We start from the raw sequence: 18,995 nt of genomic DNA, 5'->3' as shown, positions 1-18,995 counted from the left end.
GAACATCTCCATTATAAAAGTAGCTGAAACTATTACACAGAGATAAAAGTTTCAAGAATACACCCTTCAAAGGCAATGCAGAAATGGAAAATCAGCTTTATGTTCTCAGTTAATACTTATAAAATTATATCTGTTAATAGGCTGAGTAATAGCATTTTATTACTGACTATTCCGGAAAAGGATGTCAACCCAAAGTTCATTTTAGAAAGTAAATTCTAAATTTTTACTACCTAAAGAAATGTATTAGATTACTCTGAAGATACAGTTCACATATTATGAATGACGCATCTACTCTTTTCAATATACTAAGGTACTTCTCAAAAAAGCAGTAAAATGATATTCAAATGACAATTTCAATGCAGTTATTAAAATGTCTAGGTTTTTATAATATTGATTTTTAAAGCATGACCTGATTCCAACACATAAGGGAAATACTACACTTAAGATCACCCGCCTTTTTAAAAAGTGTGTGTAGAATGAATAATTTCCTAATACTAATCTATTTTTACACATAGGAATTTTAATAATAATAGCACAGAAGTATAATGAAAAATAACTGCATCCTCACCCACCCCCAGGGCTACTTTCCAGAAGCAACAACTTCGAACTAGTTTTGCTTTCAGTTCCTCTGGTATTTACTTCCAGATCTCCGGGTGATTTTTTGATTCATTAATATTAATCATTGTGTGTGTGTATTTCTGCTCTGATAGAGGAGAATTAGCAGAATTCCTTTTCAACTCTCCAGCTGCCTACTCATTGTTATGTCGCTATTTCAATTCCTGTGGTGTTTGCCCTTGAGCTTTTAATAATACAGTTAAAAGGTCATCCTAGGTAATCAAACTTAGGCATTGAAAGATGATGAAATTGGGGCTCCAGCCTTTCCTTCCTCCCTGACCCCACCCACATGTCAGCTGCACCAACTGTTACAATTTTACATTGTAATATTTGATAACATTGGCACGCTTTGTGCCAATATGGTCATATTATTTGTTCAAAAATTGATATACAATACTCAAAACCATTTTGCAACATTTATACCATTTTGGCTGGGCGAGCAATATTAACTACAATGACCAGTAGCAGCTGCAGTAAGATGTTCTCTACAGTAAAACAGTTTTGATCTTTCCATCACTCCCAGGACACTGTTCAGATAGATTCCCCTCATTTCTCCATAAGAACTCAGAACAAATTGTCCCTCATGCTTGCATCATGAATGACTGGAGACAAATTTATGTGTTTATTGGGTGTATATCATTATCAAAAGTGTAAAACTATCTTTTTCTTTCTTGTTGGCACAAGCGATATCATGCTACTATTACATTTTGGATTCTCGTTTGCTCCATTTGATATCCATTTCATTATTCTTCTTCAAACCCAGTTACTTCCTCTTCTAATTTGATCTGATTTATTTAAGTTTGGAACTGATTATTTGAATAGATTTTCTTCTCTAAGTACTTTGTTTTGTCCTTCTACTTATGTTCTATACAATTGCACTATTGCTCATTTCAGCCTAGATGTTTTTATTGTTTGGCAGGAAGATTTGAAGGCATTCCTTTCCTCAGCTCTGGAAAAGTCCTCTTGGATAATTTCTCTAATAATTTTTTACCTTCGGTTTCTTTCTGGAACTTGTATTTGTTGAATGTTGGTTTACTGGATTGCCTTAATTTCTTATAGTGTCATATTTACCTCATTTAAAAAATATTCTACATTTGGGGAAACTTCCCAATTTCTTATTATATCACTTCTAGAAGTTTTAAAAAATTAATCATATGCTCTAGTTGTAAAACATGTTCTTCTTCTCTGACTCTCCACTTCTACCAGCATCCTCTTCAGCTGTGTGCACATACCAACTTTTCAACTTGTTCTAGGTTACGTGGTGCTTGGGAACATCATCAGAGGGTCTCACATTTCTGCACCTCTTGCAAATGCAGCCATGGGCTTGTCTGAGGCCAGGTTCCCCTTCCCCCAAGGATGTTTGTAGAGAACAAAAAACAACTTTGGGAGATATAGAGTCTCTCTTTGGGGAAAAAAAGGGCAGGCTTATTTACTGTGTATTTTAATAAAGATAATATTGATGCACTTTGACAAAAATGTCAGGCAGAAGTATTGCCCCTTATAAATATTTCCAAAATTGGAGTTTCCCTCCTGTTGACCCAGGGCATACTCAGGGGTTACAGGCTCTCTTTGCATCAGTCTCTAGGGATAGGGGCCTAAGGAATTGGTAAAGAAATGCTACTATTCTGTCCACACTGTTGTTGTGAGTAATAAACAGGCCTTTATCTCTGGCCAGAAGTCTCAGGTCTCCTCCAACAACATAAAAATGTAGCAGAGAGGTCAAGAAAAGTAGGCTGAAATCTGAGCCCCTTCAGAATTCTGGACAGATCTTTTGCTTCCATTATTTCTCTTTCCTCTGGAGTCAGTTTTTTTTTGTGGTTAATCATTGTCTTTACATTATCTGTTATTCTTTGGACTTCCCTCAAATGTCTGAGTTTCATTTCTCTGTTTATTTTTAAGGGTGGAGATAACAAAAGAGAAGTTTGCATCTCTGCTCATGAGGGGTTGAAACTGGCAAGTCTTTTGGAAGGGAGAACAAAGGACTTAGCTATTTTGCTGTGGTGGAGTGAAGAGAAGTTTGGAGGCTCAACTCTCAAATAAAACAGAGCTGCTGTGCCCTGGGACATTAACATTTCTGCAGCTTAGTTTGCAATACTTAGTGTTTTTTTCACCCTAAATGGTAGAAATTTGGCTTCTGGGCCTTTTGTAAAGGGGGTTGGAGAATAATGCAGGTGTAATGTGAATTACATACATGTACACAAACACACATATTTTAATGCTCAAAATCTTATTGGCACTTGTGACTATAATTAATGTTATCATATTTAAGTTACAATTATAATGGCATTAATTATAAAGAACTGGCCGATAACATAGCATAGAGCTCCTAATTTCCTTCTATAGAGAACTAACTACTTCAGACTAATCTTTTCTTCTCTCAGATCCATTCATCTAGTCATTAATGTACAATCTCTAAACAAAATAAAAGCCTTATCAAAGCTAATGAGAAACATTAGAAACACCAGCTTTAAGTGTTCATTTCATTATCTCCCATCTGTTCCATAACTTGTCTTGCTTTGATTTCTTTCTTTTTTTTTAATGGATGATTTGAGGCATATTTCTGCTCTAGGTTATCAACAAAACTTGACTTCCTGAGCATTTTAAATTTTCATCTCAAAGATTCAACTTGTCTCACTGACAAACTACTAAAGTAAAGTGTTCCTGGTTATAACAGGGCTTTTTCTGTACTTCACCACTCGGAGGGATTGTTGAAAAAGTTTGAATAAGCCCATTGATTTATGTTCTAAAAGATTTCTCCCTGGAGAGGTGAGTAGTATATTTTTATACTCAAACTCCCCAAAGAAACAGTGATTTTAATCCTGCCATTTGCATGTTTGATGGTCCACAAACTCTAGGGTCAGCATGATTCCCTTAATTTCATGCCATTATCTAGTATTTTACTCTAATTAATCTACATAATTTTTCAACCACCTCAAGCCAGTCTTAGAAGTGTTCTCATTTCAATTAAGACCTTTAAGTGTTTTTAAACTGTCATTTACCCATATTATACCTTAATTGTTTGTGTTACTCTTCCATGAAATGTTTTCAAATGGTTTTTACCCTGCCTGAGGGGATGGAAAAGGCCTTGGATAAAGTCATCAAGTTATGCTGAATTATTTGATGAATTACAGTGACCAGCGGGGCTTCTTCCAAAGACTTAATTATCATCCTACTTAATCCAACTAACCAAAACTGTATTTCCCCTGTTACCTTGAACAACACTGACCACCAAGTGGCATAACTCTTCTGTTTCAAAACAATGAAACTGTCATTCATGTACTCTCAGCTTGAGCTAAATTGAGCACAACTTACCTACTATACTCTTTCTTAATGTTTTAGAACATTCTGTTCATCTATTAATGTGCACATTTTAACAGAAACTTACATTTTATTTTTTCCTACTCCTGTAATTTTTATTTTTGAACAAGTCAGGGTCTCCCAGCTCTATTTTTATATGGTACGAATTTCAAATTAAACCAATGTCTTCAAGGAGGTGAGGCCCTGGTACTGGATTCACTGATGAAATCAGTCACGTTTTTGCCCCTCAGGTGCATCACAATGTGGTGTCATTGATCAGAAGATTACACTGATTCACACTGTTTAATGTCCCCTTTCTGCTCCAACTCTGATCATCTGCTCATTTTGCTACAGTCATCTCCTAGCCAGTTTCCTGGTACTAGTCTTGCTGCTCTCCAGCTGATCCTCCTCTCTGCTGAGGGGGATCCTACTCCATCTCCCACGCGACAGTCTTGCTTCAGCTCAGGGCCACTTTTCAGCTCAGACTCCTTGAGTGACTCTCCTTCTAAAGACGCTTGAAATTTGCTCCTTGTTGTGTTTTAATCCTTTCTCACTTGTGAAATGAAGCAAAACGATAATGAAGTTCCTGACCTTCCGGAAAGGTGCCGTTCGCCTCCCTGTTTCTGAGTCTTCCTGCACCTGTGCCTTGCTGCTTGGACACCCTGCACCCCCACTCAGTCAAGTTGAAGCCCATCCCAGATCCTGGCCCCAGGCAATGGCTCGGACTCCACTTCCTGCCCTTTCCTCCTTATTCATCAAAACGCTGTACTGACCTTGATGTTCCTCAATGACATCAGGCATGTCTCACAGCCTTTGTCTTTGTAGTCTCTCTGCCTGGAATGTTCGTCTCCCTTTACATGGTGTCCTTTCCTGTCTGTGTCACTTCCTCAGAGAGCCTTCCGAATCACCTGCTGTGAAAACCCACCTTGCCTGTCACTTTTACATGAGCAGTGGGTACGCTTCTCTTGCTTCTCCTTATCAATGCCCAACATTGTATTACATACAATGTATTTACGGCTATTCATGCCTTGCTCAGGAATGAAGCTTTATGAGACAGGGACTGTACCTGTTTGGCTGACAGCGGCATCCCTAGTAATTCAACCAACACTTGGCATTTGTAGGAGATCAGCAAATTTTTGATGAATGAACAAAATGAAGGTCATTATTTACTTACCCTTCAAAATAAACTTCCATTATTACTTTATTTATCAAAAGTCACTTGACTTACCACTCCACAAATCAAATTATATGTATTTTACTACTTAAACTTCTATAATCTCTCTTTTAAAAAAGATTTTATTTATTTGTTTTTAGAGAGTGGGGAAAAGAGGGAGAAAAGGAGGGAGAGAAACATTGATTGGCTGTCTCCCGAATGCCCCCAACTGGGGCCTGGGCCCCTAACCCAGGCACATGCCCTGCCCAGGAATGGAACTGGTGACCTTTTCCTTGTGGAATGCTACCCACCCCACTGAGCCACACCACATACTTTTCTTAACACTGCATTTCATAATTAATATGCCATTTTTGGGTGGAATCCTGTTTAGCCTCTAAAATAGCAAAGCCCTATGACAAATTTTAACAGCTGGGTATTAAGGACTAGTTCTGTAACTAATATTTGGATGTAATAGAATAGAGACCCCACATATACACTCGCAGATAGAGGTTTCAGCAAATGGTGCTGGGAAAAATGGACATCATGTGCAAAACAAAAATGAATCAAGACACAGACCTTAAAGGTTTCTCAAAAATTAACTCTAAATGGACTATAGGCCTAAATGTAAAATAGAAAGCTATTGAACTCCTAGAAGGTAACACAGCAGAAAGCCTAGGTGACATTGGACATGGCAACTTTTCTTTCACAGATGCTCAAAAGCAGAACATGGAGGAAAAAAGGTAATTTATTTTTAATTTTAAACATGGTCGGTTAGATGATTGGTTGGCTTGAACTATTAAAAAAAATCTAAAGAAAATATTCCATGAAACCTCATTTTGGAGTAGCTATTCAAATTATTTTAATCAGATTTCAAATTCATAAAAAAGCATTTCAAGTTTTAATTATGTTCATGTATTAATAAAATTAATCTTAAAAACATTTGAAATTAACTTTGAAAAATAAAGAGAGAAGTGTCATGAAGATAACATTCAGCTTTTATAAAGGTTTACTTCATGCTTAAAAAAAAACTTGAGTTTGGACCATAGGTTGGATTAAAAAAAAAAAAAGAATGCCAGAAGATTCAAACACGTATACAAATCACCGTAAGTATAAAAGAGTTATATAGTCTATTAAAAATATATATATAATATATAGTACAGAGCCAAATACTATTTTCAGTGTGCTGATTTGAAAATGTGTAAAAACAAATACCTAATTACTATGATTTTCTCTTCTTTTTCCATACCTGGCAGCTTTTATGTAATACAATTGCATTAAAGAAAATTTAAATCAAGGTATGTAAAAATGGCGATCAACATTTAATAGCCTGACAAGAACCACCCCTGCCCCCTCCCCCACATTATTCTTACCTTACGGGCAACGAGAGAGCCCATAAAGCAGCTTGTCAGAATTCACAAAAGTTTTCCCTTCTAACAGATGGTCATGACCCTGTCCCAGGTGCCAAGGTTCAGGTGAGAGGAGTATGGGCCACTTTTCAGCTACCCCCTCCTTCCGTGGATGAGAGAATTGTAAGTCAGCTGACAGTCATAATGGCGAACCCGTTCATAGATGCTGAGTGCAAAACATGGGCTCAGGGCAAGGCTGCAAAGCTGAATGATGCTGACAGGCTCCCTGAAGATGCAGATCCTGGGGCATGAGCAGGTGGTGTGGGGGAGCCCCTGGACCTTCGCATGCACCGGTTTGCAAATTCTGAACTGAATAAATAACTTGGAGAGACAACTGGGACTGTGGTAGCCCATTATAATCACCTTCTACCTAGGGTTCTGGTCTCTTTTTTTTTTTTTTTTTTTTGTCTCCAGAGAAGTTTTTACCAACATCATTGGCTCAGTCACACTATCCTACTATCCTCATATTAGGAAATCAATGATGGCCCCATACTGTCTACTTCCCTAGGGCGTTTAGGGCCCTTCACAAGAGATCTCAATGACAATTAAAATATCATTATTCAGGACTTCCTTACAAGATCCTATATTCTAGTAAAATGAAGACAACTGGTATTTCCTGAGAAATCCAAGAACACTTGAATGTGCTAGAAATTATAGCCCATTGAATTATGTCTATTCTTCAAAGAATCTACTCCTAACTCTATCAGGAAGGTTTTCTTATCATTCTAAGTGTTTGTTATTTCTTCCCTCTTGTACTACAATAAAATTTAGTTTGCACTTCACATAGGTTATGATATTTAACGTGCATTTTCTGCATTTTCGATCATGTAAGAAATTTGGTAATAACAAAATGCTACATCTTTTTGAAGTACTTAGCGCATTTGGAACTACTCGATTGAAAATTCATTGAGGATCAGGATTTTCTTTCTTACTACTTAAACCCCATCATGCCTATCTTGATACTACTTTCCATATTTAATGTTCAGTTTTGTATGAAATCATCTGAATTAGGTTAATTTTATGCAAATGTAAAGCAAAGTTTAGTTGTTTAGGTAATTAACATATTTTAGTTATTTTTAGATTGTATCTATATACTATAATTAAATAAGTAAATTAAATTTATTCAATAATATATCCAAGAAATATTTATTAATTTAGTATTCCAGGAACCAGGGGAGATACTGGAGATGAAGCTCATGTAATAGAGACTGGACAGCTAATTAAACCAATTCATTTTTCACTTTCCTATTGATTGTTTTAAGGGTAATTAGCTATGTCAAATGTCCTCTTCCACATTGCTTCACAGGCCACACTTGGCGTATTATCACACTACTCTAGGAATGGGGGAAACAACATAATTTTGCTATATTTTTCAATGTTTTACAGACCACAGTTGGCATATAATATTCCGGTTCTAGGCCCCTTGGAAACAAATTCTGTAACAGTGAGCTTCGTCATCATATGGTTGCAATTGCCTTGTGCCTAAGGATGAAGCCAAATTTGTGTTTTTATATGTATTACTAAGCACAGTTCCTGGCCTAGAGTAAAACTCAATGTTAGATGTTGAATGAATGGATGAATGAATGAATGAGCAGAATAAGAGGAAACTTTGATTTCTCTTTCTCATAAAAAAATAAAGTATAGGTAAAGTTAAGAGTCATTTATTCCCTGAGAGGTGGGAAGGAGAAGTATTATATTTATACATATACATATACAGACATACTTTCATTTCTTATAATTCTAAAGGTTATATTGCCAAAGGTACATGTGACATCTCTTATTACTGATTTGTATTTATGAATTTGATTCTGAGGTGATAGATACTATCCCCAAATAAAACATTCTTCAGTTTTCAAAATGTAAAGGTATTATTATCATTATTATTTTTAATCATTAGTTGATAATATGTTTATTGATTTTAGAGAAAGATGAAGTGAAAAAGAGAGAGAGAAGCATTGATCAGTTGCCTCCTATACAGAACCAGGCAGAGGATCAAATCTACAACCTAGACATGTGCCCTGACTGGGAACCGAACCCACAACCTACTGATGTACTAGACAACACCCAACCAATCGAGGTACTCAGTCAGCACCAAAATGTAAAGGTATTTTTGACCAAAAATGTTGACCCTACATTCTATCTAGACTATGTGGTTGTTTTCTAGCTTATAAGAAATACAAGAGAGAAACAGGTTAAATAACAGTTCCAGGAATCAAACACAAATTCAGATGGTGTGAAATTGTATAGAATAACTGATCCAGTTTCTTCAACAAGTTAAAGGCATGAGAAAATAAAAGAGATGGGACACTTCTCTCTATGAACAAGGACTTACTTACGAAATATAACCACCAAATGTAATGTGTGGGTGTTACTGGGACTATGAGGCAAACAGACTGACTGTAAAAAGATATTTTAAAGAGAATTGGTGAAACTGACTATAAGTGTATATTAGATGATAGTAAGAACCTTATAAATTTAGTTAAGGGTGATCATGTGAGAAAACATCTGTATTTGTTAGGATGAGCACTCAAGTTGTACATAGGAGAAAACTGACAAGCCGTCTATGACTTGTTTTAAAAGGAGTGGAAGCTCTTGAGCTGAGTAAAAGCCCACTCCTTCATGTATTATCTGGGCCATTCTGGGAAATATAATTTAATTCCTCCGTGCCTCAGTTTCCTCCTGAATGTGGATAAATGTTTAAACCAGGAATACTGATAGTTATACTTCATAACTTAGATGAGAAAATGATATCTATTGCTTAGTATAGCACGTGACCATTAATTGCTGGAAACATGGCAATATTATTACTTGTTTCCTCTACACTCAGCCATGTCTTGGGCCAGAGGTAAATTAAGAATTCACAGGATACTAGTACTTATAAATAGATTGTACCTTTTAGTGTTTACACTTCTTTGAATCTTTTATAATCTGAACCCATATAAACAAACAGGCTAGTAAAGAGAATAAAAACAAATGAACGCAACTTGTTTTGATGATTATACAGAAATTATAGACGAGGTAATTCTAAAATAAATCTACAAATAAACTATAGCACATTATTTAATTTAGACCAATTAAATTCGCTTGTAACAGTGAAATAATGAACATAGGCATTTATTTACGTTGACTGAGAGACAAAAATCTTCTGGGCCCCTGGCTAGGAAGTCAGGGACACAAAAATAAAAAGGATTTAGGCCACAACATCCTGAAATCCAGAGGCAAGCACAAAAGGCTGCTTTGAAAATAACCCGAGAAGAGCAATGATAGAAATACAGGCATGCTTATACAGACATAACGCTACCTTGGAAAATTACCGGAGTGTCCTAGAGGAAGTGGTAAATGAGCCACGTGGGAATCAGAGACTTGGCAAAGGTGAAGAGTGAGCTGGTGAACAGAGAAGCAGGTTGTAATACAGTCACCCAGGTGAGAGACGGCATGGTCAATGCAGAGAATTCAGGAAATCCACTGTCCAGAGTGGAAATGTCTGACTACCAGAATAAGAGATTAGTCTGGGGAAATATGCAGGGGTCGGGAGACCCAGGTCTGCTCTCTTATGCTAAAGGGAATGGCCCGCTCTGTATCAGGATGGCAAGGAGCAGCCGTTCAAGTTTTGCTAGCAGGTGAGTGACAAGGTGAGCCCTAGCTTTTAGACAGATTGTTTTGACAGCTGTAAAAAAGGTGAACGCTTCAGGGGGAGGTATGTGAAGGGGGTACAGGAGGCAGAGGGAAGAGTTAGGAGTTGTTTCACTGGTTAGATGAAAGATTTTTGGCTAAACTGGGAAATCTTGGCAGGAATGTGAAACAGAAATAGCATAACTCATATGAGGATCGAGGATAAAAACACAAAACTGGGCTATTAATTAAATAACCCAGTTTATTACTCTCTTATCACTCACTTATTACTCAATTACTCTCTTATTACTCACTCGAATAAGAGAGTAATTGAACACAAATGTGTCTCGTTAAAGAAGTATTCATTCAGGGATGCTCCAGGTACCAGAGGACCACAGTCTGACTCACATGGGGGTCTGTTCTACCAGCGGGTGGCAGCTGGTGCCCTTTGAATCGGCTTCAGCGTGGGCCAGAGCCAAATGCTCGGCCCGGGGACTGAAGTGTCTTGTTCAGAGTTTCTCAACCTCGCCACCATTGGCATTTTGAGCTGGGTACTGCTTTCTTATGGCAGACTTTCCTAGGCATTGTAGGCTGTTTAGCAGCCGCCCTGGTCTCTACCCACCCAGGCCAGTAGCAGTCCCCTCACTGTGACAACCAACAAGGTCTTCTTGTCAAATGTCTGCTGGGGGACAGAAGAGCCCTACATTGAGAACTGTTGGCTTTTGAATTCGTCCTGGAAAGTGCTAGGATGGTCTAGCCATCAAAGTGCACACTGGACCCAGGTTACTCTAAAAATTCTATGGGAAGTAGTTCTGTGCGTGTGTGTGTGTGTGCACGCGCACAGGCACTGGGGAGCAGTGAGGATGATGCAAGACCACCACCGAGTCACAGAAAGAACCCATCCCAGCAGTCCACCTTTGTTGCCATTTTAGCTCCTCTGCATCAGAAGATTGTTTTATGCTTGAACAAATCACATTAAAAAAACCCCAACCTGATTTATATTGATGCCTCTCCTTAAACAATCACAGGTATTTTTTTCTGGAAGTAAAACAATGCATGACCTGTTAACATCGACACATTTAGAAGTTGTTTTTAAAGTTTCCATGAAGATACGTTACTAGGGTGCCTATTCTCTGCTTATCAAACGTGATTCTCTGTGCCCAGGGCTTCCCTTTACCAGAGTGGCACATAATGGCGTGGTTTTCTGATATTTCTACTGAGGTGACTACGACTAAGCAGGGCATGTCGTGGAAAACTCCCGGGAGAGAAACTGGAGTTGCTCTCGACTGGCCTGACACTTCCAGCTGTACTGGCGGTTCCCACGGTCACAGCTATGGTGACTGTAGATGTATTCAGCAGGGAGGCTGATTATTAAATTCTCTGGAGATTGTACTAAACTCCTAGAAAATGACCACAAATCCCATACACCAACAGCAAGATATGATTACTAAGGAGGCTAACAGAGCCTTAAGCAGCCTTAATACCGTTATCATATGCAGAGCACACCCACACAGAAGATTTTTCACCGATCTCTGCATTAGACAGTGCTTATCTAGAATATTCTGTTTTCTTCCGATGGCATGTTTTAAGAAGGAAATTGACAAGTTGGAGTGTGTCCAGAAACCAACAGAATGGTGTCCAGGAAGATATACTTGCTACTCACCCTGTTTATATCGACATAATAAACACTTGGAAAACCCTATCCAGCAGCCCAAGTAGAAAATGTATTATGGTTAGGAATATTGCCATATGGTCCCTCAAAATATATTTGGTAAAATCCCAACCATAAAAGAAGATATAATTTGATGCAAACTATGGCAGGGTTGCACGCACATTGGAAATGCATTTTGGGGGGAATGTCAGCAACTCTGAAAATATTGTGTACGTGTGCTGTGTGGGCATGCTTGGTGTGTTTAACCCAGGTTATAGCATGTTCCTTGCATCCCCTCAAACACGCTGGCCACTGATTCTTGCTCATTCCACTGCAAGCTAATACCACTGAACACCCACTGAGAACAACTACACCATGTAAGTGACAGAAGAGCCAGCCCCTCCCCATGGGCTTACAGGCTTAGTCCTGAACCAGGATAAAATCCACATCATGTGACAGAAAAATCGGTACATAACAGGGGTTTTTGAGGTCTACTGAAAATAAACACGACCATGCAGGCTTTGCTGGTTCTACACTTAATTTAAATGTAACATTTTAGAGTACACAGCAGAGTCATGTGTTTTAAGAGTCATGTGTTTTAGCCCTGTTTTTTTCTGTATGACTACAATATGTGAAGTACAATGAAAATGTGTAACCATTACAATAGTTTTGTGCAAAAAATCTATAAGCACAATCACATATAAATAGGAGAATAGACTATCGTCCTACAGAAAATATTACTTTAATTTGGTGTTTTCCAGATGATTCACAGCAAACATGTTTATTTCATGGAAATGTCTCTAGAACTGCATCTTTTAATAGCGCCCCTCTTCGTCTTGTCACTTTCATATTCGTTCTACATTTTTATAGTCAATATTTTCCCTCACTGATAGAATAAATATCTCCAAGGAGATTTTAAGTATTCTTCTTCTCTCCCTCCTTTTGAATTTAAAACTATTTAAAATCTATTTGAGCATGTTGAAAGAAAAAGCACTTTAAATTACAAATCATATGTGATTATCTCAAAGATTTTAATATAAATCCAAGCCAGAGGGAAATAAGAAATACCAAAATACTATATTATCAAATATTCAATTTGCAATAGAGTTCCTTTATTAAAATCACCAATTATTACTTGACATAAAATTTAATTGAGGTCACCACCCTTCTTTCTGGCAAGTTATTTTAAAATTTTTTCTTATAATAAGATTTGTTATTGTGGCACTTTCCACACCAATACTCCTTTTATATACCTGTGCTTTTTCTACCTATTTATAGAGATAGTAGGCATAACCCCATTTGATTGGCTAAATAAATCAAATTGTATATTTAAATGCCTGCCGAGGGAATGTGGTCCTTCTGTTTCCTCACTGTTAAAACATGGGGAGGTTCTTGTCTATCTGGAAAATGGTTAGTGACTTCCAACCAAAATATAGACACATTCTGAACAAATGACACAGGTATTCTAATTACATTCCTGGAGAATCACAGTCCTTGAAATGTGTGAAATTTTACCATTATGACATGAGTTCTGCATCATTACTCACTTCCATACAAACACAGACCTTACTCTATTTTAAGAGAAGTCATTTCCTTGCTCAGGGCCAGTCGCCTGCAGGAAGCACTGGTTTCACTGACCTTGAACATCTGGCAATGTGGATTATTTCCATTCAAATACTAACAGTTTATATGGCCCATGATCAAATACAAAATGTGCTGAGGTTGTGCAGCAGTTTGAATGGACAGCAATTTAACTCTTCTGTTATGGTACCTGGAGATCAATTACCAGCTTCCCTCCTTTTCTTTTCCTTGTTATAAACACTGAATTATTTTTATGCCACTTACTGAGCTCCGCACTGAGGATTAAACTGTTGCTATAATACCATCCCCACCCTTTAAGAGCTACAAGCCTTTTAAAGAAGACTGACCTATCAGTGAGCATCTATATCCATGCGTTTAGCATTGTTGTTGAGAGACGAGGTACACAGAAAACCAAGGACGGCCGGTGGTTGTGGCCTGAAAACTGGCAACACAGACTATTTGAAGAGAAACATCAGCATCAAGGAAATAGCAAGTAATGGGAAAAATATATATATATGTATGTGTACATATCTACATTTCTCTTTCCACCTGGGATATTTGCTTTAGAAAAGTTGACAGTAACATGAAGTTCTGTACAAGGAATTCTGTTTTCCACCTAACATCAATTCCTATTTTTTTATGGTATTTATTGGGGTCACATTGGTTAATAAAGTTATATAAGTTTCAGGTGTACGATTTTATAATATGTCATCTGTATACATCCATTTTTAAAATGACATTTATTTCCATAACAGGAAATGCCCCTCTTAAGTAGTAAAATTAATATGTTTAAAGAAATAAAGGCATGAGCATGCCAAGGTCCATAATTGGTGTTGACTTTGTGGCATCTTGAAAATATTTTCAAAAATGTCTCGGTTCTGGACTCTTAGCCTACCCCCCCATGCCCTGTTTCTTTTATTGTTCAACTTTATTTACCCCGTTCCATGTTTGAATCTAAATGAGAAATTACATATATTGTGCCTGACTCACAGGGAAGCAATAAGTGTTAGTTATAAGTATTGTTACTGTTATTATTACTGCTAATATTATTATGCTTATGCCTAAAAATTGTAGCTCAATTTCACATGATATAAATTTCTAACAAAAGGTCTGTGAAATTATAGCTCATATCGATCACAGACATCTATTGCATTTTATTAGACTTATAAATAAGACAATTTTGACATTGAATTAATTAGTAAAGTGATTGAATTAAAGTAAAAAAAAAGTTAAATGTTTTATTGTGATCAGTTTTCCTGGACAGTACAACACTGAATAGAGAGTATAAACTTTGGGGGTAGAAGGAGTGGGTGGAGGTGGAAGAGTTTATAGGGAGAATAAATAGTAATGAAAAAATCCAATAAAGTTAAAATAAATTAAAAAAGAATAATGTGGTTAAAACTCAGATCAATCATTTCCTAACTTTATGACTTTAACTTCCTTTGTGTCTCACTCTTATTGTCTATAAAATTAGTAATAATTACACCTTAGTATAAGGATAGAATAAAATTACACATACAAAATGTTTAGCACCATAAATCATACCGTTTGTACTCAGTAAATTACACTTTTTTTTTTCTTAGCAATCAATAATGCTACCTCTCTGTGTTCTTTGCAGGACTGAATATTTTTAAATTTGAAGTTTCAAATTTGGAATACGATGTGCATTACTCAGTCAAATCTGCAAATTCTAAAGGTTATTACACATAAAACATACTCATTTTTATTAGTTTCAATATCCAAAGACTTCAGCACTCAAACAACTGAAGAGGTATGGCTATAGGAAGAGGTTAACATTTGAATGAAGTAAACCACATATATAAAAACTGCTTGAAGTTTAATATATTTTGATTTCTAATTAATATAATAAATTACACCACTTTGTATTGTTGAGTAGCCTCTATTTTCTGTAAGATTTTTAACTCACATATGAATTTTACTGATTCTTGATAATTGAGTTAGGAAAAGTACGTTGAGAAGGATTCTGCAGTGAAGTCTAGGTTAAGCATAAAATTATGACTATTTAATGAGTACAGGAAGAGAGAATGTTGGTATGTGTTTTATGATTTGTTATTCTTAGTTCATAAAAATATAAGAATGAAATTCCTATTACAATATGATTTCAGTCCATTAATCAAATCTTATTGCCCTAAATTCACATTTGCTTTTTATAATTTAGCTTCTTCAGGTCATGAATGTATTTATACACTTACTGATTTTGGAAATAGTAAAAAATATAGTATTATGCTACTCAGTCATTACTTGAAATTGTAAGGAAAGGCAAAAAGACACTGTATTTATTTAGTATCCACTATATGCAGATTCTTATTTATATATTATTAAGCTTAATCCTCATTTAATCCTATTAAGAAGGTAATACTGTCCATTTTATAGAATGGATAACAGGTCTATTAGTTAACGTCCACATATTTTAGCAAAGTAGGTGGAAGAAGCAGAACTCAAACTCCATTTGTTTGATTAGAAGCCAGTTCTTTTCTACTCTACATATTTCTGCAGCCTGTGAATTGACATTAAAATATTTACCACGCTTAAAGCAAGAGCCTACCTAAAATCAAAGTCAAACAATGGGTTTCTTCATTAGCGAATGCATCCATTGGTTCAATACCTATGTATAGGTTTGTCCCGGAACTCCTAACGAGCGCTATGTCAGTGCTTAATCAAGATCTCCTGGCACATATCTAGTAAGCCCTGAAATCTGACCAAAACTCACCACCTGCTGCCCCCTCCTCCCCAAATCCACAACAACTCCTGCAGTCTCCCATCTCAGTAAAAGGAAATTCAACCTTCCAGGTGTTCAGGTCAAAGAACTAGGTCCCTCATCGAGTCTTCTCTTTCTCTTACATGCTACACGCAATCAACCAGGGCATCATTTTAGTTATTCCATGGAACTGCATTCTCCACGTTGTACCACCTTCGCCAACACAGTCCTAGTCCAGAGCACCCTGGCCGCCTCCGGCTGCTTTCACCCACGTGGTTTTCGGTAACCTGTTCCCTAGGCTCCTCTAGGGTCCATTCTCCACCCTGTGGTCAGAAATAGACAGATCCTTTCACCTGCATGGCCCCAACTCTAGTGACTCCCCATTTCACTCAGAATTAAAGTTGAAGTCCCCTCCATTGCCCACGGGTTTGCCTGTGACTTCACTCCTGTCTATATCTCATCCTCACTGCCCAGGGCTCTTTCCTCACTTACCCCACTGCAGCCAGGTTGGCTAAAGCTCTGCAAACCTTTCCCATGTGCTGCGGCATTGGGGCCATCGTTCTTTTTGCCTGGAATGCATTCCCTTTGGGATCTGCATGACGTGTCCACCTCTCACAGGCTTTTGTGCCAACGCCACCATTTCGGAGAAGCTGCCTCTGGCAGCCTTCCTTACTCTGCTTTATTTTCTTGAGAGCGCTTTCCAGACAGAACGCACAGCTGACCCTCAGTCACAGATTCCATATTTGCAAGGCTGTCTACTTGCTGAAATGTATGGGTATCCCCCAAATCGATACCATGGAGCTTTTGCAGTCATTTGCAGATATGTGTGGGGCAGTGAAAAATTCGTCACCTGAGGTGCACAATCCCAGCTGATGGTTTGCCTCTCTCACTGAGAGCAAGCAAACACTTGGGGGTCTACAGAGCACCAGGTTTTTTACCTTTTTGTGCCTTTTGTTGGTGATTCCACTGTTTACAATGGTCCCCTGGCATTGTGCTGAGTGCAACCTAGTGTCCTAACCCATGTGGTCGTGGAGAAAATCCGTGTGTTAGACAAGCTTCCACAGGCAGCGGTGCAGTGCTGTGGGTCATTGCTCCATGTCGGTGGCTCCATGACATAAAAGTAAGGCTCTTTGAAAAGGAGGACACGTAAAACAAGGTCATGCATCAGTCAGCTGACAACAACGGTATGACCAGAGACCCTGAAGAGGCTCACCAGTACCCACCCCAGGAACAGGCGTTCAGTCGTCAAAAATGAACATTCACAGTGACTTTATAAATCATAACTGACCACAGATAATGAGAATCACAGTCCTTTTGTTTGTTTATCAGGTCCTATCTGTCTATTCCCACTAGAATCTAAGCCCCATGAGGACAGAAACTTTTTTTGTTCATTGCTATATCCCCAGTTTTGAAAAATAAAAGATTGCTATGAATATTTAATATATATGAATAAATAAAATAATTATTAATGATTACTAAAGTGATGAATAAATATAAATAAGATGTATACATATAAAATAAATATAAATACATAATGAATGAATACACCAAATATGACAGGTGCAGTAGTATTATGATAGGATCATAAAATCAAAAGATAAATAAGATATGAGCTTTGCTCTTAAGGTTTTCACAAGGAGAGTCCATTTAAATGCTCTGAGTAAACAAGCTGTTCTTCCTTTTCCAATCTAGCAGGTATACTTCATACCAGTTTCAAAGACTGATTGCCTCTGATTCTATCTGTGCATTTCCCTTAGGAAACAGACAAGGTTATCTTCAGCATCAGCCTTTAGTACCAGGACATAAGCAACATTTGACTGCTCTGCTCATTACCCGTTACTGTTGCAACAGCGCGAACGCTCGAACGCCTGGCTTTGCAAATACACAGGCGCACAGCGCTTTACTGGCTACTGGGGCAGCATCGCCCCGATGCCATTAGCTGGGTGATGTGAAGGAAGCAAGTGACCCAACCTCTTTGGGTGTCAGCTCGCTTGTTTGTTAAGTGAAGAAAATAATAGCACCTTGCTTACAGGATTTAATTAGGATATGTAAACCACCTAGAATAAAGGTTACACATTGTGTGTTAACTGTTAGAACCCTTTCTGCATGAACAAGGCCATACATTTCTGAAGTTTAAAGTAGAACACAAAACAAGCCCTAAACGGCAGTGTGTGATAAGTGGAAGACACATGAATATGAAATTAATTTTCTGGAATATGTTAGGAGAGTTCACTGGATAGATTGTGTTAATTATTTTGTATTTAGTTTAGAATAGTTTTACTAGAACTTCATAATTTTGTATCAACATATGCAAATGTGCTCAGATGTTCCATTTCAGTGATTACATTATTATAAATTGAAATGATTACTATGAATATCCATTTTCTTTCAAAATCTATCACGATTAAGTTTGCATTTTTAAGCAAATGTTGATTATGCTAATGGGTTAACTCTTGAGGTACTTTCCATTCCTTTAGTTTTTGGTCTTCAAAATCATTTCATGTTAATGAAATAAAAGGTTCTTAGTTATTTAAAGGTACACTAATATGCTTGGTCTGCATGAGGGAGACGGTCTGATTCCCTGAAGATGTCCTCCAACCGTAGGGTAAGGAAAGGTTCCCTGTCTTGAAACCTTGGACCACTGTGAGAGCAACACAGAGTGGGCGGCTTCACCACCAAACATCCCTCGCAGTTCTGGAGGCTGAGAAGCCTGAGACGAAGAGGCAGGGTTTGGGTGTCCAGAGCCTCTCCTGGCGGAAATGACCTTTCTGGCTGTTGTCCTCACAGGACAGAGAGACAACTCTTCTCTTACATCTCTTCCTTCATGGGCATCATCCCAGCATGCCGGCTCTCCCCTCAGGGCCCATCTATCTCCCGAATTTCAGTCCAATAGGCATCGGCGGTCTAACATGATTTTTTTGCGGGGGAAACACATTCGGTCCATAGCATATGCTCCTATGA

This window comes from Desmodus rotundus, chromosome 13, assembly GCF_022682495.2.
Source record: "Desmodus rotundus isolate HL8 chromosome 13, HLdesRot8A.1, whole genome shotgun sequence".
Taxonomy (NCBI): domain Eukaryota; kingdom Metazoa; phylum Chordata; class Mammalia; order Chiroptera; family Phyllostomidae; genus Desmodus; species Desmodus rotundus.
This window is presented reverse-complemented; position numbering follows the sequence as displayed.